Source organism: Hyperolius riggenbachi, chromosome 1, assembly GCF_040937935.1.
Source record: "Hyperolius riggenbachi isolate aHypRig1 chromosome 1, aHypRig1.pri, whole genome shotgun sequence".
NCBI lineage: Eukaryota > Metazoa > Chordata > Amphibia > Anura > Hyperoliidae > Hyperolius > Hyperolius riggenbachi.
Window position 1 is genome coordinate 247,024,795 of NC_090646.1, and position 27,546 is coordinate 247,052,340.

Sequence of the window (27,546 nt, forward strand, 5' to 3'; positions counted from 1 at the left end):
AATTGCACTCCCTGATTGATGTATACATATGCAAGATATTTTAAAGCACTTTAGGCTTGCAATTTAGCATTCAATGTGATTTCTGCCCTTAAAACGCTGCTTTGCGTCAAATCCAGATTTTTCCCTGGTACTTTTGGCATTCATACCACTCATCCATGCAAAAACTCAGATGTTAGACCCCTTAAAACATATTTTCCATTACTTTTCTGGGCAGCATAAGTGTTTCTAGTTTTCAAAGTTTGCCTCCTCATTGAAGTCTATTGCGGTTCGCGAAAGTTTGCGTGAACCAAACTTTCGCGAAAGTATTTTCTATAGTTGTTGGATCCCGTTATTTGATTTCACTTGGTAGACCTTTACGATTTTGCATGACAGTTCCAGTTATGTGAATTTTTTCTTTTAGCAACTCTTGTGCCAATACGTGACTGGTATAAAATCGATCTGTAAATAAATGGTATCCATGTTCAGGAGTGGCTTGTTTCAGATTTGTACAAAGATGAAGAATGATGCGAGCTGAAATCAGCAAGTCTGGCCTTGGCAAGCTTTCCATAGTTGGAGATCCATAATATGGTTCAAACGGAAAAAGGTCTCATAATCAGCCATAGTAAACACTCGTAGCCCCCACTTGCTTGTTTTCTGAGGATTGTACATCTTGTAAGTTGATCTTACTTTGAAACTACCGTATTTTTCAGACCCACGCACTTTTTATCCCCCAAAAAGAGGGGGAAAATGTGTGTGCATCTTACGGTCCGAATGTGGTGCCACAGACCATGTCCTTTTAAATAATGAATAATTTACTTTCATTCATACGCTGCAGAGTCCACTGCTTCCCTGTTTTCAGTGTAGAAATGGTGCCTACCATCATCCGGGCCCTAATATGGAGCAGCAGACAGACATGATTGGTGCATCCTGGGTCTTTATTTCCCACCTGATTGGCCAAAGAGTGGCTTGAAGACTTGTGATTGGCTGTGGTGGCACTTCTATGTCCTGCCCGAGTAGGTAATGCGGCCACTCGTAGTGCAGTCTGAGCGCTCCTCTCCGATTGCTCCTGGTGTGCCATTGACTCCATCTCTGATTGGTCCTGATGACGGCAGTGTTTCCTGCAATTGGTGCACATTTAGAACAGTGAATAATGATCTCGGAAGCCACAGCTGCAATCCGAGCACTCCACTCCCATCGGTCTTGGGCTCCACCTCCCCGTCTGACCTGTGGCTTCCACTCGGCTTGGAAGCTGCAGGTCAGACGGCAAAGCGGAGCCCAGGACTGATCGGAGTGGACTAACTGGGTAAGAGGCTGTGTCCAGGATCACCTGTCCCTGCATATACACTAACAGCTTCATGTGGTGGCCTTGCTGCAGCTCTATTCAGGCCACATATTTGGACATGGGTATTTTATTATTTTAATGTGTTGTGAGACAAGTGTGTGCTCAATGGATCTTTATATACTGTGCATTTTACGTTATATGTTATGAGAGCACTTTCAGGTTGATCCATTTGGTATTTGCATGCTCATTTCCCTCACGTTTTGCAAGCTGTTGCGGGTCCAGGGGGTGAAGCGCCACAAGACACCCCTGCACCATGGACAAACCATGTTAAGTATATCTTTTTTTCACATTTTTTGTCCTCTAAATCTAGATGCGTCTTATGGTCCGGAGCGTCTTATGGTCTGAAAAATACGGTAATTGTGCTTTCCTCAATTACTACATTCCTATGGTATACAAACAGGCTTCTGTATCTTTCTTTCATATGCTCTGTCATGTTCCTGACCTTCCAACCCCTAGTTTTGAGGGCCTTCATGACCACTGATGGGTGAAACATGTAGCATCCAATGGATCTGACTAAGTTGCTCACAAGAAAAGACATCTCCAAAAAGGGGGTGTAATTGATCCACCGAGTTGAGAAAAAACCCCGGATAGTTCCCCTTTCTAGCAGTGCCATCCTAATAATTATTCCAAAGTATGCCTTTATTTCCTGCATAGTAACATCAGTCCAGCTCCTCCAGATGGATCTGGGTGAAGGAGGTTTATTTTCTAACTTCCTTTTTGCAGAATCATTTGTTTTAGGAATAATTTCTTGTAATAGGGCTGGTGTACATCCCGGTTATATCCTTGCATTACACACAGTAAAGGGACAATTATGCAGCAAGCAGTCACTGGTAGGAGAGAAACTTGCCCATTTTCTGAGATCACTACCACCCTTCCCACTTTTTGCAGCCTCCCCACCTTTTGCATCCTCCCTACTTTCAGCAGAATCCCCACTTTCAACAGCCTCCCCACCTTCGTCACCTTCGTGTGATCCGTCACACCCAGGCCACCGCTACTTCAGCCTGCTGCCATTGGGCTGGAGGCTACGGACCATCTCCACTAAGACCACGAGACACAGGAACTCGTTCTTCCCCTCGGCGGTCAACCTCCTAAACTCTCTCCACATACTACCATCAACGCAAGTCCCAATGAGCAGCGGAGCTAGCCGCGATACGGCCGATCAGTCAACCGTACCAACCGACCCACAAGACTAACTGTCAGACATATCAATGTCACACTGGGACCGTGATGTATACTGTATTGCAATGCAATGTTAACTTGTCGCATCAGCTATCTGCTGCTATCCAACTATCTATCTATCTATCTATCTATCTATCTATCTATCTATCTATCTATCTATCTATCTATCTATCTATCTATCTATCTGACTATCTATCTATGTTTTCCATTTTTCCCTCCTGAGCTACAGTATATGCATTGTACTGTATTGTGCCAAAAACAATTCCGGATATGACCCAGTCATGCTCGGCGAAATAAATGATTCTGATTCTGATTCATCAGCCTCATCAGTATCAGTGTCATCACTGTAGCAATAATCATCGTCAGTGACAGTAAAGTCACTGTCATCACCAGAATCCTACACATCTGATCCTATGCTGCTGTCCTCCATATGCAGCTTTGTCTCCTCAGCCGCTGATATTCTTTTTTTGCCTGCTGCAGAGGATGCCATTGCTACTCTCTGCATCTCTGTAATGCATCTGACACTTCCTGGTTGTGCTGATTGCGCATTTCTGGTTTCAGCTAGCGGGGTACATCCAGTGTGGGCATGTGGTCTACATGCCGGGGAACACTAGGGGAGAGCGATCGGACATTGTTGGAGGACAGATGCACCTGCAAACCGCCACTATATTTATGTCCCGCTATGCAGGACATACAAGTGGTAAGGGTTAAGCTATGTACACCGGCTTGATTAAACTCAGCCAGGGCAGCGGATAAAGTCCTTGTATCCAGTGAGTATTTCACGTGTGTACATCGGCCACTCGATGTCAGCTTAAAATAAGGCATGCTGGATCTTTAGCAACCCCTAAGGGTATTTTTCTCACCACTTTTGCACAGCATCAGGCCCTTAACTCTCCTCCAAGGGATCAATCCCGATCCCTGCCAGGCAACAGTCTCATATGTGTGTATAAGGCTTTACTCCCCACTCTAAGAGGTTCTATTTGGTCATATGATCAGAGCCTGACAGAATAGATGTCCTTGATGGAGACAGTAAATTCAACATAAGTTGTTTCTCCAATGAAGAAACAGTTTAGTCCATAATAAATAACATGTTCTGGGACTGTCTGAATTGCATTCTCAAAGCATAAACATTTACCGGTAAGCAAGGAATGATTGTAGTGGTTAATTTGCAGTTAGGAATGCATCAGGCCAGGAGTCCAGTTAAAAATGGCGCAAGATGAAAAATGGTGCACCCTTCTGCCAATAAATGTATCATAAAACGCAATTTACCATTTTAACGTAAATACATTTATCGGCGGAAAAGTGCACCATTAAAAAATGCAGGGGGGCTAGTGAGGCAGCGGGGGTCGGGGGGAGAGGCAGTCGGACACTGGTGTTAGGCAGCGGGGTGGAGAGATGGAGGGAGTAGGATTAGGTGGAGGTATGGTGTGTGCATATATGCAAACATTGCCTTGTCCCGGCCGTCGACCGCTCATTCACTTCCTAGTTAGTTTGCAGGAGTCCTGCATCCAGCCAATCACCATGTGGGGACTGAAGTCACAAGTTGATTTGCTGGATACAAGACTACAGCAAACTAACTGAAGAAGTGAAGGAGCGATCGCTGGGACAAGGTAATGTATGCCTCTGCACACATCCTCCCTCCACCTAATCCTCCTTCCTCCACCCCGCTGCCCAGTGGTGCCTCTAGCCTGTCTGTCACTCCAGGCAAGAAGACCTGCAGTGCCCCCCCTTTCCCCAATCCTCTCCCTTCATACACACACACTATATGCTACAATATGTTCCCCATTTGATATACTGTACTTTCCGTGTATTTTTTTTTTCATTTTCCTTCCAACTACCCCTCATGTGCTGGTTTGAAAGTGGAACTTGTTAGAAACTATACGTTTCTCTCGGCAACACACCTTTCTTCCGACACCAGCGGCTCACTAGTAAGAGCTGCAAACACTACTCATCACAGCACACAGCATAGGAGATAGACTTCTTGAGGCATCTTCCAAGTTCCAAAAGGTTTATTCAATACACAGATATACAGATACAGTTCGTCATATCTTAGCCAAGCAGATTCTTCTTTAAGTCTGTTTGCGTTACAAGCTCTTGACTAACATTCCTCCTGAATGTTAGTCAGGTTATCTTCTTTACATTCTAAGTTACATCTAAACTAAGTATATACAGCATACATTATATCAGCTTACATACAGAAAAGTAGTTAGGGTTCCAGTCCGCAGATAAAGAGCATGAAAGTAAGAGTGGGCTTCGTTGGCCCATCCTGCCCTTTAATACTGACTAGGAAAGAGTTAAATGTGACCTCATCTTAGCCATCCCCCAAAACCGACTATTGGCTCAGACCCCTCGTGGTGTCATAATACCCACCTACTCGATTAATATTCTATGATCCCTTTCACTTACATACAGGAATGTTCTCTGTTTACTAAACATTGGCCTCTGTTTTCCCCTTTGTAGTCTGAAAGTCTGTACATTTGAATAGATAGTGTCCCTGTCCTTCGGACGAGGACAATCTGCTTCTGATAAAAGTCCTTATAATTTCTCTCCGAGAAATTATGCTTAAAGAGACCCTGTGCAAATCAAGCCTTTCAACTAACTCAGTTCAAATAACTGAGGCCTACATATAATATATAACACAAAACCTGAGCAACAATTAGATTCAACAATTTTACTTCCTACATAGGTAGTATTAAAATATAACTTTTAATATTTTCCTCTAAAATAGAGCAATGTACAATAGACTGACTGTCAGTATATATATTTTCTCATTTTACTTAAACTCGGGGTAATTAGTGAGTCATATCAGAGAAAATCTCCTCCCCTTGAGTCTAGTATAAATTGTAGTAATTACAAATACCCCCCACCAAAACAAAAACCCGACATGTTTCACTTCCTTGCGGAAGCTTTTTCAAGGGAATAAAGTGCTGTGCATAAGTGCATAGTGCAGAGTGCTAAGGTGCAATTACATCAGACAATACAACAGAGAGTCATAGAGCATGTCTGCTCATGACAGCAGTCAAAGACTTTGACTGCTGTCATGAGCAGACATGCTCTATGACTCTCTGTTGTATTGTCTGATGTAATTGCACCTTAGCACTCTGCACTATGCACTTATGCACAGCACTTTATTCCCTTGAAAAAGCTTCCGCAAGGAAGTGAAACATGTCGGGTTTTTGTTTTGGTGGGGGGTATTTGTAATTACTACAATTTATACTAGACTCAAGGGGAGGAGATTTTCTCTGATATGACTCACTAATTACCCCGAGTTTAAGTAAAATGAGAAAATATATATACTGACAGTCAGTCTATTGTACATTGCTCTATTTTAGAGGAAAATATTAAAAGTTATATTTTAATACTACCTATGTAGGAAGTAAAATTGTTGAGCCTACATATAATACTTAAGAGGAACTCCAGTGAAAATAATGTAGTAGAAAAAGTGCTTCATTTTTTACCACAATTATGTATAAAGAGAGCTTCTTGTGGGAGGGGTTTCAGCACAAAGTCATACAGCGCCCCCTGATGGTCTGTTTGTGAAAATCATTATATTTCTCATGTAAAAGGGGGTATCAGCTACTGATTGGGATAAAGTTCAATTCTAGGTTGGAGTTTCTCTTTAAATTATAACAGAACTAGCAGTTTTTCTTAGTGTTTCCTGTATACATGGTTGGTGCTAGTGGGGAAGAGGGGAATTTTGGGGCCATAGCATGATATGGATAAGCAGGCAGGCAGCTTATCAATATCATGCCATCATGTATAACCCCATAATTAATATGACAGATGGGGCCGGTCTGATACCTTTTTGCACAAGTTTGTTCTGGGGTGCTGCCAGATCTGACCAAGGCACATCAATTGCACAAGAAAGAAGAGGTGCTTCACTGTATCTTTACATCATGTATAAACTCAGAAATACCCTCTTCCATCACCCATCCATGTATAGGGGGGGGGGGGGGGGGGGACTTAGAAAATGGCTAGCTTCCTTTCCAAATTAGTGTAAGCAATGGTAATGTCACAGTGTCGCTCTCGCTCTCAGTCACCCTGGGTAAAACATATTGCAAACTGCCTGCATACTACAGAAATACACATCATGACTACTCTGTGGAGAATCAAGCATTCACTTAATTCATTTCCACACTTGACTCATCATTGTGGTTAATTCCAAACTAAAGGAAGAAGGTGCCTTTATCACATATAAACCTCCCTTGCCTCTGTCTGTGGCACAAACATTTCAGAAATCTTTGCAGCACCTATCAGCTGGTTTTGCAGAGATGGTCCAGCAATCCAAAGGCTCAACTTTTACAGGAATGCTATGCAGGAGAATGAGTTTCTTTGTACAGATATGAGCAGGTGGTCAGCATGAGATCAGGCTTGCTTGCTAAGGGCTAAATGACATGCAGACATGTTGGCTGAACAGCAACAGGACTTGTGACCTGCAGCACATGAAATGCCAGATGTGCTGTTTGCATGCTGGCCTCTCTGTGGCCTCCAGTGAGGAAACCTCTCCCTGTTATGCTAGGCATACACGGTTAGATAGTGCGCCGGCATCGAGCCAGTAGCTCGATGCCGGCGCATCACTGCTCGTCCGCGCGGATCGATTCCCGCTCGTCCCCGCAGATGCTTCTTATCAGCGCTTCGGGGATCAAGCGTGGTATCGATCCGCCCCAGTGATCGGACAGGTTGGATCTTATCAATCGAGCCATCAGCGGCATGATTGATAAGAACTATCTAACCGTGTATGCCCAGCATAAGATCAGTGCAGAGACTGTGCAAACTCCACTCAGGCAATTCACATCAGCAGAAAGAGCACTACAGAGCAGCACTTCCAGGCAGCACAGATCCCCTCACAAGAGAGCAGACCATTCATATGGACACTGTATGGGAAAGTTTCTGCTTGCTTCTCTGATGTGAGTGCATGGCTTTGTGATGAGAGACAGCTGTTTATCTGCAGACTACAGAGAGCAATAGAGGGGTGGTCTCCAAGCTGTGACACTCTCAGAGGAGGGAGAGGGACCTGGTGGTGGATGCAGCAGCCATAGCACTGGCAATAAAGTCATCTTTCAAGTGGATAATGAAAGAAACCTGGTACTGTATTATGAGGCTGATGACTTACTGCTGCTTTGCAACTTTAGGATCTTTTTCTGACTCAGCATTACTGATCCAACTCTGTAGTTTTATGCAGTGCAGGAAGATGTAATCTCTGATGTTCCCCCATGCTGGGGCAGGGTGTCATCAGATTAGCTGGAGTGACAGGGATTGGGGGAAGGGCCCAGATAAGATGGACTGCTCTCTGTGAGGCAGGAGATTGTAATTGGAACCACTAGTCTAGTCTAGTTAGTTTTTTTACTCACTGAGAGCTAATGCTGCTGCTGGGCTGTCTGTGTGTTCACTCATCCGTGCCTGCCAGCCCGTTACTCAGGGAGTCCACACTGGCTAGCAGCTTCCTCGCTGGTCTGTCTCTCTCTCAATACTCCCCCCTGCAGCAGTCACCTCTGCCTCTCTGGGCTCTGAAACCCAGCGCTGCATCATACTCACGAGGAGGGTCGCAGGAGGCTCTCTCCAGTCTCCCCCTTGCAGCACTGCAGTCACTTCTGCCTCTCTGGGCTCTGACACCCAGCGCTCCATCATACTCACGTGGGGGGACGCAGGGGGCAATGCAAATTGAAGGTCAGGAAGTGGTCTCTAGCCAGTCTGATACCGCAAACGTAACGTCTGTCCGGCGGGGGGAGGAGCTACAGGTGGGACTAAAGCCACGTGCATTACTAGTAAACAGATACTGCGCCTGCTGGTATTTAGAAAGGGGTGGCTAGAGGCAGGGCAGAGTATGTTTGCTCTTCTCTATTGGAAGGGAGTGGAGGTGCCTCCGTGAAGCAGGAAATGAGAGCCAGCGAGTACAGCTGGCAGCTGCAGCGTGCATGACTCCATGCTATTGTGTTGGTATGGCAGTGGGCGGCGCCCTATGGCAGCCAATGCGCTCTAGGCTAGTGCTTGTACTGCCTGTGCCCTTGGGCGCCCCTGCCGCTGCCTAACCCCACGTCATTTTTTTAACCCCTAAATCGATAAATATTGTTTAAAAAATGTAAATTAATGTGATGCCATTGTTTAACCCCTAAAACGATAAATATCGTTTTATAATGTAAATTAATTCGGCACCATTTTCATACTGTCGGGGCTGTGCACCATTTTTAACTGTTTCCCAGTCTCCCAGACATAGTAGCCTACAAACAGCACATAGAAGATACTCTAACAAAAATGGCCACTTATGTTTTGACTTGATGACAGTGACATCAGTATTATATATGCGTGCAGCTCAGGAAAAAAATGTATGATTACTGAAATAGCTGCCTTTATACTTATTCTCCCAATCCATCACTGACTGTAAAAAAAAAAGACATTTTTTCACATGAAATTGTCTATTATATGACAGCATAAGAACATAATCACTAATAAAGACATTTAGATACCGCTAGTTCTTTCATCTTTTTCCTTTGCTGAGTTCACTTTCCAAGTCCATTCTTTTGGCATTTCATCACATCCATTGTCCATCTTGACTACAATGCTTACGCTGGACTTGAATGCTTCCGTACAGTATAAAGGTTAGGAAATGTAATGAATATAGTATGTCACATTTTCTATGGGCATCTTGTAATTGAAAATTTTATGGACTGGGTGAAAATAAATATATAATTTATATGGATTCTGAGAACAAGACATGACATGTTCATCCATAATAGATTTTTTCTTTGGACTGCACTTTTAAACATGTACTGGGAAAATCTCAAAGCTTCCACATTTTGAAATTGTTACGTAGTTGGCCATCCATACTATCCTTCTGGCTTTAGTACTTTGGGAGTATTGATCAACAGTTAAATTTTCGGGAACCGTTTTTAACCAAGAATTGAACTTCATTCCAATCAGTAGCTGATACCCCCTTTCCCACCAGAAATCTTTACCTTTTCTGAAATAGATTATAAGGGGAATCTGTAATATGTTTCAGAATGTAAAACAGGGAGAGGAAAGATTTTACAATAGGCAAACATTGACTAAATAATGAATTGATGAATATTGTAAAAAATAAGCAATTTTTTCATTATTTATTTTACTACTTCATTTAGTTATTTTTATTGCAGCTCCTCTTTAAAGATAAATTTAATATTTTAATATATATTATCTGATTTATTCAGGGACCCCTTAGTGATTGCCCATCTACAGTTACTAGAAATGACTGAAATCCCCCTCTCTGTTAGAAATCTAGGTGGCACCAGATCAATTGTCAAAGCCTCTTTCCCCAACCCTGACTAGTATAGAGATGACCGGCACCATCCAAAGTATCAATATGCTCTTTTATTGCATTGTAAGTTCTTATCCCGCCTACAACAGCAACGTTTCGGAGATGTCCTCCTTTATCAAGCAAGGCAGGATACAAAATGACATATATCACATATTTGCTCCATTTATACACATGACCAGACTAAGCAGCCTATTAGAAACAATAATACATCTTAGCCAATCACACTGATCCATGTTAAACACGGACCTGATGGGGAACTGACCTGCTGCTCTGTCATATGATGCTGTACTCTTCTCCCCGCCTCCTCCCCACGTCATTATGCGGAAGGGCAACCCAGCCGTCCCACACCTGCGCATGGCTATACTCACGCAGTATAACCCCGCCGGCGGCTGACCTGATGGGGAACTGCAGTGAGTGACGCAAGGAATGGGCGGCACTGATGACGTCCATACCTACGCATACCATGCGACCAATGGGACGCATGCTGAGCCCACAGCATGCGTCCCATTGGTCGCATGCTATGCGTAGGTATGGACGTCATCAGTGCCGCCCATTCCTTGCGTCACTCACTGCAGTTCCCCATCAGGTCAGCCGCCGGCGGGGCGGGGTTATACTGCATGAGTATAGCCATGCGTAGGTGTGGGACGGCTGGGTTCCCCTTCCGCATAATGACGTGGGGAGGAGGCGGGGAGAAGAGTACAGCATCATATGACAGAGCAGCAGGTCAGTTCCCCATCAGGTCCGTGTTTAACATGGATCAGTGTGATTGGCTAAGATGCATTATTGTTTCTAATAGGCTGCTTAGTCTGGTCATGTGTATAAATGGAGCAAATATGTGATATATGTCATTTTGTATCCTGCCTTGCTTGATAAAGGAGGACATCTCCGAAACGTCGCTGTTGTAGGCGGGATAAGAACTTACAATGCAATAAAAGAGCATATTGATACTATGGATGGTGCCGGTCATCTCTATACTACGTTTGGATATTTCTGCAGTGCTGGCAGATAGACCGAGGCACATCCTAGCGAAAGCATAAGAAGGGTGCTACACTATCACCATACGGCCCAACCCTGACTAGAGAGGACAGGTTAGATTGAGAAGCTGGGAGGGTGGTGGTAGTGTAGAGCTGGCAGCATCTCCAAACTGTGTGGTGAATGGTGAGGTACATGTGTGAAAATCCCTCGATAAAAGATTACACTCATTTATAATATAGATTTCAAAGATATTTTAAATTATCATTTAAAATAGAAATACCATAACCCTAATCCATTAAACATTCTGAATCTAAGAATATGTATGATGTCTTAACAAAATATTATTACTTTGTGAAAGTCAAAACACCTCCTGGATGCAACCTGGATTTACCACAAAAATACAGAGCAGTAAATAACTATTTAATTCTCTGCTAAATTTGAAAGTTTGTCCACTTACAAAGAAGTAATACGTTTATTATTTTTATGGTAGTTTCAGTATGATGGGAAGAGACAGAATATTTGCCAAATCTTTTTTCTGATTTAAGTATTAGTACCTGAATTAAGTAATTAATCCTACACTAACAAACTGTCATCTTTATGGAAATAGCTATGGAAGACAAATATTGATAAATATTTTTTATGTAATTATGTAACAACATTCCCCTTCCCTCTGTAAAACCGTCTTTCTTTTGTTTTGGGAACCATGACTAAGGCTGCAAATTACAGGACCAAGAATAATGACCATATCTATGTCAAGACATAGTGATGTATAACAAACTAAAAGGCACATTAATTTAGGAGTTAACTGAGACAGCCAATTCTGTAAGTGTCATATCTATTTAACAACCTAATATCTCCCAGCAAGAGGACACTGGTGTAGAGATGGCCCGAACCTTCGATTTTAGGTTCGCAAACCCGGTTCGCGAACCTACCACGAAAGTTCAGTTCGCGCGAACTTTTGCGAACCGCAATAGACTTCAATGGAGAGGCGAACTTGGAAAATTAAAAAAAAATGATGCTGGCCACAAAAGTGATGGAAAAGATGTTTTAAGGGGTCTAATAACTGGAGGGAGACATGGTTGAGTGGAATAGACATCAAAAGTCCCAGAAAAAAATCTGGATTTGACACAAAGCAGTATTTTAAGGTCAGAAATCTCATTGAATGTTCAATTACAGGCCTACACTGCTTTCCACATCAGGAAGTGTAATCCTCCCTCTCTCCCTCTCCCTCCTCTGGAGGAGGAGGGTCTTGTCTTCCAGGGAATTGTAGGATTCAAAAAGCCAGCTCACATACATTGGCCAGGAATCGTACACAGGTCTAGTGCTTGGTAGGCAGCTCTCCTCACCCCTATACCACCACCAACACTACATGCTGAAGCCAGCCTAGCATGTACCATTATGATATATCCAAGAGAAAAATGAGCTTGCTTAGGGATTTGTAGGATGTCAAAAGCCAACTCACATACATTGGCCAGGAATCAAACCCAGGCCTACCACTTGGTAGGCTGCTATCCTAACCATTATACCACCAACACAACACACTACAATGCTACATGCTGAAGCCAGCCTAGCATGTACCATTGTGATATATCCAAGAAAAAAATTAGCTTGCTTGGGGATTTGTAGGATGTCAAAAGCCAACTCACATACATTGGCCAGGAATCGAACCCAGGTCAACTGCTTGGAGGGCAGCTATGCTCACTATTATACCACCAACACTACAGGATGAAGTCAGCCTAGCTGGCCTGGGAAGGATGCTAACCTAAAGCTTACTTAGCCCCTTAAGAGAAAGTGTCATTAGGGTCTGTAGCATAGATTGTAGTGTAACTATTTAAACTAATGTACCCTTCTTAAACTTGAAGATTGTATACAAATGCAAGCAGACTGCAGAGTGGTGCATCAGAAGTGTGCTGGGCCCATAACCCAGAGATTGATGGATCAAAACCAACCTCTGCTAGGCATGATTTCATTTTTACACCTTGCTTTATCGTATGGGCAAAACGGTTTCCATAGTCCTGTAAGAGAAAGTGTAATAAGGGCTCTGCCTTAACATAGATATTACGGTAGCTAAGACTACTCCTGGGCCTTTCTTGTAGTTGAAGAGATGAGTGAACTGTGACACCATACTTAAAAGAATAAAACAGCAAACAGAGAAGCTTCCCCATATTGGAGCATTGGATTTGGTAAAGTCTTAAGCCAATGTGTTGTAAAAGACACAAGTAAGCTTTAGGTTAGCAGGAATGGTTGCATGGCCACCTAGCTTTTCATCCTTCCCAGGCCAGCTAGGCTGACTTCAGCCTGTAGTGGTGGTGGTATAATGGTTAGGATAGCAGCCTACCAAGTGGTAGGCCTGGGTTCGATTCCTGGCCAATGTATGTGAGTTGGCATTTAAAATCGTACAAATCCCTAAGCAAGCTAATTTTTCTTTTGGATATATCATAATAGTACATGCTAGACTGCCTTCAGCATGTGGTGTTGGTGGTGGTATAGTGGTGAGGAGAGCTGCCTACCAAGTACTAAACATGGGTTCGATTCCTGGCCAATGCATGTGAGCTGGCTTTTGAAATCCTACAATTCCCTAGAAGACAAGACCCTCCTCCTCAGGAGGGGGAGGGGGAGAGGAAGGAGGGAGTGAGTTGTTGTGGGGTGTAATATAAGGAATAACAATCAGCCAGGAGCAAGCTAACAAGCCTACAAGAGCCTAACTAAGCTCTCCCTAGCAGAGTTAGTCAGCAGCTTTCCCTTAACGAATTACTGTAGGCAGACGAGTGAGTAAAATGGCTGGAGAACCTTGCCTTTTATACGGGGGGGGGGGGTGAGGCTCCAGGAGTGAGTGAGTATAGTCTGATTGGAGACAATGTGCCTTCTGACTGTGATGTAGAGCAGAGTTCCCCAACCCTGTCCTCAAGGCCCACCAACAGTACATATTTTGCAGAAAACCACAAACATGCACAGATTAGGTAATTACTGTCTCAGCAGAGCTGATTAACTACCTTTGTGGATTTCCACAAAACATGCACTGTTGGTGGACCTTGAGGACAGGGTTGGGGAACACTGATGTAGAGGGTCAAAGTTGACCTTAATGGAGCATTATGGGGGCGAACAGAACTTCCGAGAAAGTTCGCCTTTGCCGGCAAAGGCGAACCACCCAAAGTTTGCCTGGAACCGTTCGTCGGTGAACCGTTCAGGTCATCTCTACACTGGTGTTGGACTTTTGGAAAAAAAGGCCAGTCCAACCTCAGCCCAGCTGGGTGAGCATACAGCAGTTGGATCTGCTATGTACAATACAACTTTGACTTTGCAGCCTTAGTATGCTTGTGTTGGACATACTGTAAAGAGTAACACATTGTTTTTACTACTGCAAATTCTTCAATGTGTGGAGGCAGGCACATGTTATTGGCAAACTAGTCGATTAAATAAAATATAGTAAAAACCAAAAATATTGAGGGTTTTAAAGAGGAGCTGTTAGGTATAAGGTCTCAGAGAAAAAAAAACACATATCAGTAGCTAAAGGTTGGCTGTACTTACATTGCATATGCATTTCACTGTCCACGTTTGGATTTCCCAGAATTTTTATGTAGTATTTGCAGAGAATGATGCTCCTGACAGCTCATGGCAGGTTCCATGTTTGTCTGTCTCCTATGAAGCCAAATGTGTCATCATGTCCTGCCTGCTTCCTGATGATTCCACTCAGAAAAAATACAACACTACTGTGCAGTGAATATTAATTAGCCATGTGGCTAGGAACAATAGCGTACTCATGCAGTATACTCTGCCCAGAGATTTTTCAGTGCTGGCTGTTGTAACATGAGCCTGTGACTTCTCACTAGCAGCCGAGGGGAGGACCCAAGCAGCCCCAGAATGCTTTGCAGTATGGTATGCGGCCTGTCGTCCTTTTAAGAGCTTGGGTCTAACATCCTTGCTGTTCAGCACACATCAAAAGTAAGAGAGATTTTTAACTTCAGTATTGCCTTTTTGGCTTCCTTCTAAACTGTTTAACACAGGAGAATAGAGGTTTAAATTAGCTTTTGCAGCCTGACAGTTACTCTTTAAGGCAACATATTCAGATCAATTATAAAACATCGCTTTTTAATTACAAAAACAAAGATAAAATGTGACACAGCACAATAAAACAGGAATTCCTTCAGCCACCTTTAGTTCCACAAAGCATGGCCATGCTAAACGTGATTCAAGGAATTCCCATTTTATTGTGCTGCGTCACATTTGATCTCTATGTCATTATACTTAAAAGCAATGCTTTATAATTGATCTAAATACAATGCCTTAAAGAGACACTGAAGTCTCCTTTTTTAACATTATTTTCTTATCCAGTCCTCTTCAGCATTAAATTCTAAGCTGATTCTCCACATCCCCACAGCAGAACAAGTTATTATGGCCCAGAAATAGCCCTGCATAGTTCTATGACTTTGCAGGTCACAGATTTTGCTGCCTGGGGAGGCGGAGCAGTGCGCAGTAGCTCTGCCTCCTCTCTAGTCAATCTCTGATAATCTCTGTCTCTCCCCACCCTTCTCTGTTCATTGAGAGGGGTGGGGAGAGGCCGAGATCAGTGGAGAGTGACTGAAGAGAAGGCAGAGCTACTGCACACAGCTCTGCCTCTACCAGGAAAAAAAATCTGCGAGCCCTGAAACTTTGCAGGGCTATTTCTGGGCCATAAATCACTTGTTTTGCCATGGGGATGTGATCTAATCAGCTTAGAATTTAATGCTGAAGAGGACTGGATAATAAAATAAGGTAAAAAAGAGACTTAAGTGTCTCTTTAAACCCTCAATATTTTTGGTTTCATTATATTTTTGTTCGCTGTTTGAAGGGTGGCCGCCCATTTTATATGAAAAATTATATTTGTACATAAACTAGTAGATGGTTACATCTGGCACCAGGCAGACATGGTTGGTAAGCAGTAGAAGCAAGGCTAACAGGCAAGTTTAGTTAAAAAAAAGCAAGAATGGACTGGGTTGGCAACAGAAGCAGAAGAGCAAAGAACTGGCTACAACAAGAGCACACACTGTTGCTGAATAAAACTTTCAACATTTGTCTGTTGGGGCAGGGCTCAAGTTATGCAGGGAGAAATTGAACATACAGGTGCACACACCTATACATGCATAAACACAACTGTGAGCACATGTTAGCATGGTCACTTGCTTCAGCATTATGTACATATACCCAGCTGCAGCCATAAATCCATGACTGGAGGCACATGTGTGGTCCTGCTAATACTCACATGAAACTGTAGCAGGTGAAGCCATCAAAGGCTTTATTACAGAATCTGTGGCATGTTTTCAGCTTAGCGTAGAAGAATCATAAAGAGAAGAATGAGTTGAGAAAACGCTGTAGCTGGAGCTTGGCCAACTCAGCCGACCACCAGTCCAGCACCACACCTGACCAAAGTTCCCCATGAGGTCAATGGAGCATCTTTGTTTGTCGTGGAATCCAGTTATGGACAAGTACAGTGACATAGATGCATATCTGTTATATGTAGCCTTTTGTCAAACTGTGAACACAAACTCAGAAGGGTACTCTGATGAGGGATGGACTAAGGAAACTGATGACTGGGAAGACGCAAAGGAAAAAACACCAATTTAACTTTGCACCAAGTTAAATATGTGTAAAACAATACACTCACAAATTTCAGGTTGCAGGAAAAGCCACCACGATATGGCTTATGGAGGAAAACCCGCCTTCACTCAGGTCTGTGAAGTTCCACAGAGGTTGCACTCCTGGTAGATTGGGTAGTTTCTAGGGATAAGGACTACGCAAAACATACATCCTCCAAGTAGAGGTGTGATCAGTATAAACGTAAAATGGTGAAGGCACCCGGTGGTAAGCTTACCTCTCCTGTGGTTGAGTAGCACATGTAACAATCAAAAACTTGACTGAGATTTTCAAGAGTTTATTGATCAGAAGGTTAGTGAACGCATACTGTATTACCAGTCCCAGATCAGGTATTTCCAAGCAGACTAACCTAAGGAAGGTGCCTAAAGAAGTTAAGAATTTACTTCTGCTCTTTGCATTTATGTAGGGAGAAAGGAGATGGGGATGTTCTGTAAACCAATAGAAGTGATAGTGCTGTTGTTGAGGTTGCAAACAAGCACAGTTTTTATGTGTGGTTAATATCAAGATTCATGCAAACTGTTAAAAAGCTTGATAGAGCTCCATTTATTTTATTTTATTTTTTCATCAAGCTGCAATTTTTTTTGTTTATTGTTCATGATCACTGTGTAGCTGAAGAATTTCATACACAGAACTAAGCATGTGTACATGATTACTCCGAGAATAGAAGACTGTGCAGCAGACGCATTGCTTGCAATAACATCAGGGGCAGCCAGATCCTCTCTGAGTACCAATGGATTTATTCATTTGTTTGTTTCTTTTAAAGAATGACTGTGCCATGGACAAGGACCATCTTTAAATGATAACACACGCTAAAGAGATCTAATCCTTTTCCTCTTAAAACCTCCGGCCCAGAGCTTTCCATTTATTGAAATTGTCTCTGTTTCAATCCAATGCAAAATAAATAATGGGCTGAGACACCATTTATGTGCATTGTAAAATGTCTAATATGTCTTTGAACTCCACTCTTTCCTGTAACACAGTGCTGGTATGATAGACCAGTAGATGCAGTTATGAATTACTTTGATACATGTTTGGAAATCACACTGGTAAGACAGGAATGAACATCCAAACAGAACACCCCTGCTAATTATCCGAGGCTGAAAAGATTGAATGATACTGGAGATTGCAATGATGAAAATAATCCTAGCTTTATTGCCTAACATATTCATTAGTGTAACTCCTACTGATTAAGAGATACATTCAGCCTGCTGTTTACAACAGTGCACATATTATTCGCCAACAATGTTCTGTATTGTTCAAGAATGAAGAATAGGGTCACCAAATGTACGCTATTACTGAAGCATATAATTACTATTGTATTATTTCACACTACAGGACATTGTGATAACCGTTCACTTGATTATAAGTGTAAAGGACAAGCACAGTGAAGAAAAAGCTATTTATCCCAAATATCCAATCATGTGCATGGGAATTCAACAGGAATTTATCAACACAACTGGAGATGTGATGTTTGCACAGCATCACTTTCAGTTTTTGCTTATTATGATAATTAGAGATGGCCCGAACCATCTCTAATTATCATTGCGAGCTTCCGCAAGAAGTTCAGTTCGCGCGAACTTCCGCGAACCGCAATAGACATCAATGGGGAGTCGAACTTTAAAAACTAGAAACACTTATGCTGGCCAGAAAAGTGATGGAAAAGATGTTTCAAGGGGTCTAACACCTGGAGGGGGGGGGGGGGGGGGATACATGCCAAAAGTCCCGGGGAAAAATCTGGTTTAGACGCAAAGCAGCGTTTTAAGGGCAGAAATCACACTGAATGCTAAATTGCAGGCCTAAAGTGCTTTAAAACATCTTGCATGTGTATACATCAATCAGGTAGTGTAATTAGTGTATTGCTTCACACTGACAGACCAAACCCACTGTGTAACGCACCGCAAACAGCTGTTTGTGTAGTGACGGCTGTGCTGGACTACTGCGCACCATGGTGAGATTGCTCTTCCTCACTCAGTGATATCAGGTAATGTCTGACTGCCTTAACTTGTGATGGTTCTTTCTCTACCATTGTTAAAGCTTACATCTATTATTTTTAAATTACATTTTCTGCTTGCTGTTCAGTAGTATCAGTACCTGCAACAAGAATCTATTATGGAAGGCAAGTCTGCCATTGTGACCACTGGCAATGGCCGGGGAATCAGGGTTCGTTTCCAGTCTGGAGTGGGAGCCTGAGACCCATGCTGTATAAGTAATGTACCTGCCCTGACCATGCTTTGCAGACCAGGCATCTGTGGTCAGATGGACCCTGGCCTGGACCCAGCGCAAGACGAACCGTAAGCATTTGCCAAGAATGTGTTATGGAGGCGAAGGCTGCTATTCATTCAACTGTGCGATAAACTTTCTTTGGTACTTTCTGAGTACCATGGTGACCACGGGTAATGGCCGGGGAATCCTGGTTCGATTCCGGTCCGGAGTGGGAGCCTAAGAAACGGCTACCACCACCACACATCCAAGGGAGGCCGCAGGCACGCTGTGCGCAAAGGAGCAGGAACGGCTACCACCACACATCCAAGGAAGGCAGCAGGCATGGCATGCACGTCCCGAGGTAGTGACCAAAAATAACAATACAGGAGGACTTTCGAGGCCCTGCTGTATATGAAATGAATCAACTTTAAATCCTTTAACGAGAATCTGTTATGGAGGACAATGATGACACCACTTGCCTTTCACGAGAATCTGTTCTGGAGGGCAAGTCTGCCATTGTGACCACGGCTAATGGCCGGGGAATAAGGGTTCAATTCCGGTCCAGAGTTGGAGCCTGAGAAACGGCTACCACCACACATCCAAGGAAGGCAGCAGGCATGGCAATGCACGTCCCGAGGTAGTGACCAAAAATAACAATACAGGAGGCCTTTCGAGGCCCTGCTGCATATGAGATGAATCAAATTTAAATCCTTTAACGAGAATTTGTTATAGAGGACAATGATGACACCACTTGCCTTTCACGAGAATCTGTTTTGGAGGGCAAGTCTGCCATCCATTCAAGTGAAAGGTATGCACTGACTGCCAGGTATAATACAATGTGCAGTCACAGCTGCAGTGAAAGGTATGCAGTGACTGCAAACAGCCTTTTGTGTAGTGACGGCCGTGCTGGACTGGTGCGCACCATGATGAGAGTGCAGGTGATGGCGGCTTTCCAGCCCATATGGTCGCTGGGCTGAGGTAGCTGAATGACAGAACAGTGACTGTCCAGCTGATCAAATTTGGTCTGTCCACAATGAAGCAACGACCTTATTATCGTGGGTGTGCCCCCCGAGACACTCATATAGCCGGCGGTCATTGCTTCATTGTGATACGCAAGCCCCTTCACTGCGGCAAGGTAATGATCATGAAGGGGAATGGGCACATGTACATGCTTTTTGTTCTGTTGTTGCAGGCGTGCAGCTGCAGTGCAGCCAGAAAAATTAGGCAGGCATGTACATACACCAGAAAAATTATTAAAGCCTCATTCATTTTGATAAAGGTGAGGTACTGAACACTTTTGTGACTTAGGCGACTTCTCTTCTCAGTAACAATGCCTCCAGCTGTGCTAAAGGTCCTTTCTGACAGAACGCTTGAGGCAGGGCAAGACAGAAGTTGCTACTCAAAAAATGGTATAGATAATAATTTAAATACAGGTGTTAGTCCTGCTTGCAATACAGATCAAAACATTAGATCAATCCTTAGGTGCAGACACTGGCAACATCAAACCATTAACACAAAACCACCAGCAACCAAGCCAGTATATGTCGCACACTATTGACATTAAAAAAAGTACATAACTGCGTACAATATTGCAAAAATATATAAATTATTTATTGTGAATTTAGAAAAAAGTTAAAGCTTGTATAAGCATATGTCAGTGAACGCCAAGCCAATCATGAGACACACCCACATCTCCCTTCCCCTCAAATATAAAAAACCTTATGCCATATATGTAGACCACACTGGTATTCCACAAAGGCCTCCAATCGAATGTGTGTGAGGTACCCTGAGTACTAGCTGTTTAGCAATAATCAGGTAAAAACAAAAATAATACTCTCACAGAGGCAAAAAATTTTTTGGAACCAATATGATCATACGTATATACCTGCCAGCTTGCAATACAATGTTCCTATGGTGAGCTGATCACCTATAGTGCCTATGCTATCTGGGCCTAATGGACCATCAATATATGTCTGCTAAGCTTATGCCAGAGCTAAAAAAGTCCATAAACTATCAGTGGTACCATCTGAAAAAAATCCTATGTAGCATGCTTTCAAAAAAAGGAAAAAAAGGAGACACTTTTCAGTACATAATGGATTTGGATTCCGGATCTATGACAACAATCTATACATTCCAGTGCACATGTAGATATCTTCGCTGCAGCAGCAGCATTAGTACTGGTCACCTCTTTCTCTTACTGCTTCCTTTTAATTCAAAGCCATCTAAATAGTCCTCTTGCTACACAGCATTTATAGTATGGGTACTTCACTGACTTTCTGTTGTACATAGCGCTATTTGCAGTTTCATTGATAAGATCAGGATTGTAACAATAGAGCGTTTGTCCACCTGTCCACTCGCAACAGGGACCTCTGCATGAGTAAAAGTCCGCAATTGTAAAAATTGAATGTATACTTATCAGATATACTGCGCTATATAGCTCCATAAGCGTCCATAGATGTTCACTGGGCCCAGGCTGTTTTGTAAAGTTCAGTAGTGCTATGACCACGCTGGCATGGCGGCTTGGCGTGCGGATATGTTGTAAGTTCTGCTAATGCATTTCGCCCCGCCCCCGGAGCTTCGTCAGAGCGTGTATCACGTAATTCCGCGCAGGCTCCATATTTATAGCCCAGTAACATGACGTCCAGGACATGTCTCCATCTAGTGGTCAGCAAGGTTTATACATGCATTTTGCCAATGCTCAGAATTTAGCACCACCATGTGGGGATACTTTTTATTACACCTCTATTCGGGAAAAAGAAGATTTCACTGATATCATTTTACCCCATCTTGTGGTCATATATGTTATTGCTGGTATAATTCAAAAGGTCATTCTTCGCTTATTCAATAAGCCCATGCAGTGAGTATTCACACCCCTACCAGTCCTTCAAACATATATGAATAATTTTAAATAATTTTATACTATGTAAACTTGCTATTATCGACCAGTTACTGAGATTAATTATCCCTTTTCCTATATGTCGCTCATATATATTGGTATCTACCAAGGGCTATATATATATTAGTTGAGGGGATAGGTTAGGGCAGCTAGGTGGATTACCCCTGCCCGATCTTCCCACATCCCCCCAGAAGAGCCAGAAGTCCCCTAACAACACATCAAACACCAAAAACATGACAATAAAAATAATAAATGGTAAAGCAAAAATCTCCCCATTACAGAAACACCTTTAAATTGAGATCTGTATTTAGGCCATTAGGGCTCAATGTATCCAGAACATAGATCCAATAACTTTCCTTTTTATATAATTGTACATCAGTATTAGCATATCTAGTGCTAGGATTAAGATGATAGATAGCTTTCGCCTTCAGGTTCGAGGGATCTGCATTATGGTACTCTAAAAAATGCAATGCAATTGGAGTTTTTTCTTTTTCTGCGTTTTCCTCTTTACCTGCATCAATAATATTTCTTACATGTTCCTGCACTCGTGATCTCATTTCTCACTTAGTTTTTCCAATGTAGAATTTCCCACATGGGCAGGTCAACTGATAGATTACATTTTTTGTTTTGCAGGTCATTGCATGTCTAATATCGTATATTTTTGTTCCTGTTGAGTTTGAAAATTTATCTGTGACTTCTATTAATGGACATATGGAGCAATCATTACATTTATACATACCATTTTTGCGCTTAAAAAATTGATGTCCTGAGGTATTTTTAAACTCAGAAGCTGTCAACAGATCTGATAAATTTTTATTACGTCTCGCTGTCAGCACGGGTCTGGGTCCCACTATTTTTGCTAGTCTCTTATCCCTTTCCAATATAGGCCAGAATCTATACAACGTGTCCTTTAGCCTACCCCAATGTGGGCCAAAGGTTGTAATTAGTCTTGGTACAGAACTATGGTTATCTCTGTTCTTTTTCGTCAATAGTGTGTTTCGATCGGTTTTTAAAGCTCTATATAGGGCAGATTTTAATAATTTGTGGGGATAACCCCTAGCTCTAAGTCTTTCTTTTAAGTCGTAGGCCTCAATCTTAAATTGTTGTATATCGCTGCAGTTCCTGCGAAGTCTCAGGAACTGCCCGATAGGAACGGCTCTTTTTTGAGATTCCAGATGCGCACTATCATAGTGGAGCAACAGATTTCCTGCCGTTGGCTTTCTATAGGTCGACGTGGTCAACTTAGTACCCTCTTTTTTAATGACCACATCTAAAAATTCTATGGTTTGTTGATGCATTTTATATGTCAAGTAAATATTATAATCATTGACATTCAGAGTCTGTATAAATTGTTCCAAGTCATTTTGACTCCCCGTCCATAACATAAATATGTCATCCACATAGCGGAGCCATAGGGGGACGTGCTCCCGGAATCGCGGGTCCCCATAGACCACCTCCTCCTCCCATGCGCCTAAATGGAGACACGCATACGCCGGAGAGCACGCCGCCCCCATGGCCACGCCTCTTTTTTGTCTATAATATTTTCCATCAAACGAGAAAAAGTTATTATTCAATATAAATTTCAGCAATTGTCCTACAAAATCATTATGGGCATCCTCACATGGATAATATTTATAAAGATATTTCTCTACTGCCCTTAGACCCACTTCATTGGGAATAGAAGTAAACAATGATTCCACATCCAAGCCTACCAATAGCGCTCCCTCCGGAACATATACCTTATGTAATTTCTCCAACAGCTGCATAGTATCAAGTACAAATGAGGGCAGTCTTTCTACCATAGGCTTGAGTTTTTGATCAACATATTGCGCTATTCTTTCAGTTGGAGCATTAATTGCAGCAATAATCGGACGACCAGGAGGTCGTAAGATGTCTTTGTCTCCTGGTCGTCCGATTATTGCTGCAATTAATGCTCCAACTGAAAGAATAGCGCAATATGTTGATCAAAAACTCAAGCCTATGGTAGAAAGACTGCCCTCATTTGTACTTGATACTATGCAGCTGTTGGAGAAATTACATAAGGTATATGTTCCGGAGGGAGCGCTATTGGTAGGCTTGGATGTGGAATCATTGTTTACTTCTATTCCCAATGAAGTGGGTCTAAGGGCAGTAGAGAAATATCTTTATAAATATTATCCATGTGAGGATGCCCATAATGATTTTGTAGGGCAATTGCTGAAATTTATATTGAACAATAACTTTTTCTCGTTTGATGGAAAATATTATAGACAAAAAAGAGGCGTGGCCATGGGGGCGGCGTGCTCTCCGGCGTATGCGTGTCTCCATTTAGGCGCATGGGAGGAGGAGGTGGTCTATGGGGACCCGCGATTCCGGGAGCACGTCCCCCTATGGCTACACTATGTGGATGACATATTTATGTTATGGACGGGGAGTCAAAATGACTTGGAACAATTTATACAGACTCTGAATGTCAATGATTATAATATTTACTTGACATATAAAATGCATCAACAAACCATAGAATTTTTAGATGTGGTCATTAAAAAAGAGGGTACTAAGTTGACCACGTCGACCTATAGAAAGCCAACGGCAGGAAATCTGTTGCTCCACTATGATAGTGCGCATCTGGAATCTCAAAAAAGAGCCGTTCCTATCGGGCAGTTCCTGAGACTTCGCAGGAACTGCAGCGATATACAACAATTTAAGATTGAGGCCTACGACTTAAAAGAAAGACTTAGAGCTAGGGGTTATCCCCACAAATTATTAAAATCTGCCCTATATAGAGCTTTAAAAACTGATCGAAACACACTATTGACGAAAAAGAACAGAGATAACCATAGTTCTGTACCAAGACTAACTACAACCTTTGGCCCACATTGGGGTAGGCTAAAGGACACGTTGTATAGATTCTGGCCTATATTGGAAAGGGATAAGAGACTAGCAAAAATAGTGGGACCCAGACCCGTGCTGACAGCGAGACGTAATAAAAATTTATCAGATCTGTTGACAGCTTCTGAGTTTAAAAATACCTCAGGACATCAATTTTTTAAGCGCAAAAATGGTATGTATAAATGTAATGATTGCTCCATATGTCCATTAATAGAAGTCACAGATAAATTTTCAAACTCAACAGGAACAAAAATATACGATATTAGACATGCAATGACCTGCAAAACAAAAAATGTAATCTATCAGTTGACCTGCCCATGTGGGAAATTCTACATTGGAAAAACTAAGTGAGAAATGAGATCACGAGTGCAGGAACATGTAAGAAATATTATTGATGCAGGTAAAGAGGAAAACGCAGAAAAAGAAAAAACTCCAATTGCATTGCATTTTTTAGAGTACCATAATGCAGATCCCTCGAACCTGAAGGCGAAAGCTATCTATCATCTTAATCCTAGCACTAGATATGCTAATACTGATGTACAATTATATAAAAAGGAAAGTTATTGGATCTATGTTCTGGATACATTGAGCCCTAATGGCCTAAATACAGATCTCAATTTAAAGGGATACTGTAGGGGGGTCGGGGGAAAATGAGCTGAACTTACCCGGGGCTTCTAATGGTCCCCCGCAGACATCCTGTGTTGGCGCAGCCACTCACCGATGCTCCGGCCCCGCCTCCAGTTCACTTCTGGAATTTCTGACTTTAAAGTCAGAAAACCACTGCGCCTGCGTTGCCGTGTCCTCGCTCCCGCTGATGTCACCAGGAGTGTATAGCAGAAGCCCAGTATGATCTGTGTCTGCGCAGTATGCTCCTGGTGCCATCAGCGGGATCGAGGACACGGCAACGCAGGCGGAGTGGTTTTCTGACTTTAAAGTCAGAAATTCCAGAAGTGAACCGGAGGCGGGGCCGGAGCATCGGGGAGTGGCTGCGCCAACACAGGATGCCTGCGGGGGACCATTAGAAGCCCCGGGTAAGTTCAGCTCATTTTTCCCCGACCCCCCTACAGTATCCCTTTAAAGGTGTTTCTGTAATGGGGAGATTTTTGCTTTACCATTTATTATTTTTATTGTCATGTTTTTGGTGTTTGATGTGTTGTTAGGGGACTTCTGGCTCTTCTGGGGGGATGTGGGAAGATCGGGCAGGGGTAATCCACCTAGCTGCCCTAACCTATCCCCTCAACTAATATATATATAGCCCTTGGTAGATACCAATATATATGAGCGACATATAGGAAAAGGGATAATTAATCTCAGTAACTGGTCGATAATAGCAAGTTTACATAGTATAAAATTATTTAAAATTATTCATATATGTTTGAAGGACTGGTAGGGGTGTGAATACTCACTGCATGGGCTTATTGAATAAGCGAAGAATGACCTTTTGAATTATACCAGCAATAACATATATGACCACAAGATGGGGTAAAATGATATCAGTGAAATCTTCTTTTTCCCGAATAGAGGTGTAATAAAAAGTATCCCCACATGGTGGTGCTAAATTCTGAGCATTGGCAAAATGCATGTATAAACCTTGCTGACCACTAGATGGAGACATGTCCTGGACGTCATGTTACTGGGCTATAAATATGGAGCCTGCGCGGAATTACGTGATACATGCTCTGACGAAGCTCCGGGGGCGGGGCAAAATGCATTAGCAGAACTTACAACATATCCGCACGCCAAGCCGCCATGCCAGCGTGGTCATAGCACTACTGAACTTTACAAAACAGCCTGGGCCCAGTGAACATCTATGGACGCTTATGGAGCTATATAGCGCAGTATATCTGATAAGTATACATTCAATTTTTACAATTGCGGACTTTTACTCATGCAGAGGTCCCTGTTGCGAGTGGACAGGTGGACAAACGCTCTATTGTTACAATCCTGGTCTTATCAATGAAACTGCAAATAGCGCTATGTACAACAGAAAGTCAGTGAAGTACCCATACTATAAATGCTGTGTAGCAAGAGGACTATTTAGATGGCTTTGAATTAAAAGGAAGCTGTAAGAGAAAGAGGTGACCAGTACTAATGCTGCTGCTGCAGCGAAGATATCTACATGTGCACTGGAATGTATAGATTGTTGTCATAGATCCGGAATCCAAATCCATTATGTACTGAAAAGTGTCTCCTTTTTTTTCCTTTTTTTGAAAGCATGCTACGTAGGATTTTTTCAGATGGTACCACTGATAGTTTATGGACTTTTTTAGCTCTGGCATAAGCTTAGCAGACATATATTGATGGTCCATTAGGCCCAGATAGCATAGGCACTATAGGTGATCAGCTCACCATAGGAACATTGTATTGCAAGCTGGCAGGTATATACGTATGATCATATTGGTTCCAAAAAATTTTTTTGCCTCTGTGAGAGTATTATTTTTGTTTTTACCTGATTATTGCTAAACAGCTAGTACTCAGGGTACCTCACACACATTCGATTGGAGGCCTTTGTGGAATACCAGTGTGGTCTACATATATGGCATAAGGTTTTTTATATTTGAGGGGAAGGGAGATGGGGGTGTGTCTCATGATTGGCTTGGCGTTCACTGACATATGCTTATACAAGCTTTAACTTTTTTTTAAATTCACAATAAATAATTTATATATTTTTGCAATATTGTACGCAGTTATGTACTTTTTTGAATATCAATAGTGTGCGACATATACTGGCTTGGTTGCTGGTGGTTTTGTGTTAATGGTCAAGACAGAAGTTGGATGGCAAATTGGGACAGCTCTGGCCACAGGTCAAGCCTGCGCACCCAGTAGTCCAAGGGTTCATCGCTGCTCACAGTGTCTACATCCACGCCAGGTAGTTGGCTACCTGCCAGTCCAGGCATTGGTGGAGGGTGGATCTGGAAGAGCTAAGGCGAGGCGTTGGACTAAAGAATGTCCGCATGTCCAACATCACCATGAGATCGCTGGAGCATCCTGTCCTTGCCTGCGTGGGCATGGGAGAAGGATTACTGGCAGTGGTACCTTTATTCCGTTGTGCTGTGACATCACCCTTAAACGCACTGTAAAGCATACTTGCCAGCTTGTTCTGCATGTGCTGCATCCTTTCTGCCTTCAGGTGAGTTGGTAACATGTCCGCTACTTTGTGCCTATACCGAGGGTCTAGTA

The 27,546-nt window shown here is 42.7% G+C and overlaps 2 protein-coding genes across 4 annotated transcripts in view; both read left to right on the top strand.

Moving 5' to 3' along the window:
- LOC137504293 (hematopoietic prostaglandin D synthase-like) overlaps positions 1-27,546 on the top strand; it is a 277,276-nt gene that overhangs the window by 44,059 nt on the left and 205,671 nt on the right. The gene's annotated exons all lie outside the window — the stretch shown is intronic.
- LOC137571099 (probable ATP-dependent RNA helicase DDX46) overlaps positions 1-27,546 on the top strand; it is a 57,959-nt gene that overhangs the window by 831 nt on the left and 29,582 nt on the right. The gene's annotated exons all lie outside the window — the stretch shown is intronic.